This window comes from Crocodylus porosus, unplaced genomic scaffold (genome assembly GCF_001723895.1).
Source record: "Crocodylus porosus isolate Cpor-Errol unplaced genomic scaffold, CroPor_comp1, whole genome shotgun sequence".
In the NCBI taxonomy this organism is placed as follows: domain Eukaryota; kingdom Metazoa; phylum Chordata; order Crocodylia; family Crocodylidae; genus Crocodylus; species Crocodylus porosus.
This window is the reverse complement of record NW_017728928.1, coordinates 15,139,800-15,143,395: the sequence shown is the minus strand read 5'-3', so window position 1 is coordinate 15,143,395 and position 3,596 is coordinate 15,139,800.

Genomic DNA, 3,596 nt, shown 5'->3' with positions numbered 1-3,596 from the left:
AGACAAGAGCCTACCTGTAAGATTTGAAAATCATAACCTGGAGGATCTCTGATTTGATCAGGGCATCATGATGGGCAGCCCAATTTTTTTTTTTTTTTTGCAGACCCCTCCAAGAGTCAAAATGTAGTTCAAACCCTGGCAATAGGAATGCAACATTCAATGGATGCACTAGCCGTGCTATGCACTGTACAGCAGAATGGAGTACAACTATTTCCTAGGGTCCTCTATATTCTGAAATTTTGTAAAGGCTGCTGCAAGTTCAGCAGGGGAATGATAGGACTGTGCAAATCTTTGGATCAGGATTTGGAGATGATTGGATGATTTGGAGGCTGAATCTACAAATCCAAATTAAATCTCTGGAAGCTTTTTAGGGTTTCTGAATCGATTCTGAGCTTCTGAATCACTTCAGAAAAGATTTGGAGCCGATTTGGCCATACAGTATAATGAGGAATCGATGAAGTATCTGTAACTTTGTTGTCTTTTGGCTGATTTGGATGAAACATGCGAGATGGTAGCCCCTACTGAGACCATGACCTGTGCCACATTTCAAGGTGATAGGTGCAGGGGTTTCTGGGAAACTGCATCTCAAATTCCTGAAAGCAAAACACATGTCACGTGTGTGTGTTAAGCCACAGTGGGGTGAAAACTGCAGGGGACATAGCCCCTGCTGAGGCCACAAAGCCTGTCAGATTTCACAGAGACGGGTGCAGGGATTTGGGGGGAACTTCACTTCAAGCTGCAGACAAGCAAAACTCGTGCCATGGGTGACACTGTGTGTTAAGGCACAGCGGGGTGAAAGCTGCAGGGATGGTGGCCCTTGCTGTGGCCATGATGCCTGCCAGCTGTTGAGCAGATCAGTGCAGGGCTTCTGGGTTCTGGGGCCCTGTACCTCTGGCTGCACCAATCTCCTTAACAGCTGGCAGGCTTTGTGGCCTCAGCAGGGGCTACCATCCCTGCAGCTTTCACCCCACTGCGGCGTAACACATACACGTGACGTGAGTTTTGCTTTCAAGAATTTGGTGTGCAGTTTCCCCCAAACCCCTGCACCTATCTCCTTGAAACTTGGCAGGATTCATGCTCTTACCAGAGGCTACCACCTCTGCATGTTTCATCCAAATTAGGCAAAAAACTGAAGTTATAGATATTTCATTGATGTCCCATTACACCCTATAGCCGGATCTCTGAAGCAGCTCCAAAACTTCAGAGCTGATTCAGCCAAATCAAAGCAGGAAACCGATGTGGAGCTCCAAATCGGATCACTGGCATCTGAATTGGCTGGATCCAAAGCTGAATCGAATAGCTGCCTATTCGCACAGGCCTAGGGAATGAGTTCTGTTCTCAGTGAAAGATTTTGGAATCTCATGACTTCTGCGCGGTGGCCATCTAGGAACGGGTAGGTGAATGGAACATGCCATTTGGGGTAGGACAATAAAGCTGCCAACTGTAGTCTTGTATCTGGTTTGATGGAAAGAAGCAGTCAGTAGGGAAGGGGGAGAGGAACACACAGACTTGACATTGGAAGACTTGCAGAAAATGTTTAATTGTACATTCAAGCCCTTCACAGGTGCAGTGCTAGGAGCACTGGCCAAAATGTGCAGAAGTGACTAGTGATTTTGTTTATGAAGACACCTCTCTAAAGTGGCCTGATTCTTGGAGAACAACCATCCATACTTCCTACAAATCAAGACCTTTGTTAGTGTCTCAAATTTAAATCCTAGTTACTGTTGTTTGTACTTTGTAGCTCATTATTCTCATTTCCACAAAAGTGTAACTTGTGCATCTTGAGTATTGAAAAGACATATGCCATAAATAGGAACAGTTCTATCATGTTTTAGCTTTGAACCTTTAAGCTAGGAAATGATTTAATTTTAAGTGCCAAGACTCTTCAATAAGGTCAGCACTTTAACCAATGGACTATACAAGTAAAGATTATCAACCTCCCATAGACTGGCTGAGTTACATTTAGCATAGCAGCATCAGACTTCTTAATCATCCTTCATGTATCTCATGCTTTTGTCATGATTTTTGAAGCAAACTCAGTTCTACAGAAAAAACTAAAACTTAAAATTCTAGAAACTTAAGAGCTTAAAGCTTAAAATAAAGCTTAAATGCTTCAGCTAAAGAAAAATCACATCCATCAAGGGCATAGTAATGGTTTGGAAGCCAGGATGGTCATGGGATTATGTGAAAACAGGATTTGTTTGATAATACCTTTTGTTGGACCAATTGATCCCTTTTTACCCCAGCATTTAGTAGTTGAAGCTAACATCCTTCACAGAACACTGCATTAAAGTTCCTCCTTTTTATCCAAAATCACATTAGTCCAAATAAAGTCTATGCCCCCCTTTATTTTTTCCTGCCAAGAGATATTCTGCTGTAGTGAAATGACCCAGGCCAAAAATGAGAGATTTTTATTGTTTCAAGGAATTACAAGGAGCAGCTGGTCACTTGAGCAGAGTTCTCATGAAAAAGGACTAGTGTAGATAAGGCAATTAGGAATGAACTGAACAGCTTTCTCTCTAGAAATCTCTGCTCGATTCTTCCTAAAAATGGTATTACTCTTCTTGAAGCTTTCCCGGTACTCCCATTTCAGCCTTACCTCATTTACTCCTGCACAAAGTGAAAGAGAGGGGAGTTGAAAGGGCTCACTGAGATCGGGTCCAAAGAGTGCTGAGCTGTTTCGACAAGCCTTCCGGTGGTGAAGGGTAGGTGTGCTGGGTGACAGGCTGAGAAATGTTTTTTCCCTGCTTGGAAGGGGAAAGAACATATTGCTCTTCTCAAAGAAGGGACAATCCTGTTCAGCTCAGATGAGGACCTGCGCGTCTGGGTCAAAGGGCTCTTCACAAGAACAGTACAGTGAATGGTTTCCAGATGCTCAGAGGCTATGGAAAGGTGGATTTTATGAAGGGGAGAGCCATAAAGCCAGATGCTTGAGGAAGTTCAGAAATGTTTTGTGCAGTGTGCTGCTTTGACCGTGGCTACATTTTTACACATGCTAAGCATGGAGTGATAAAATACTGCTCTGTCAAGACTTGAGCAGCTCGATATCTTTTCATTTATTAAAATATGAAAATGCCAATGTGCCACATCCCAGAACACAGAGGTACTTGGTGAAATTGTGCCCAAGCTATGAATGGGAAGTGAATTTGCCCTTGGTGAAATCTTGAACCTTCCCCTTGCAAAACTGTTAGCCAGAGCTACTGGCAGTCCCAGCAGCTTAGCCATGCATAAGCTTAAACTAGGCTCATGGGTCCCTTGCAGCTTTGAAACTGCAAAGCAGCTGCACATTAATCTCTTGCAGAGAGGGAAGGGCTTATATACAAGCATCTTCAAAAGGTGAAGACATTTGGATTTGATTTTGCCTGTCTCTGAATGTGGTGGTGACCTTGAGAGGAGGGGAGAGATTAATGCAGGCCCAAGTTGAAGCCAGAGGTGGACTCAGCTGCATTCAATTCCAAATCCTTTGTGGGCAGGCCTGTTGCCTCAGCACTGGGGGCTGAGAGAAAGGAGTCTCTCCCTGCCAGCTTTGAGGAGAGGAACCACGACATGTGAGCTGGAGAGCATTAACAGTGGTGTAAGCCGAAAAAATAGAGGTA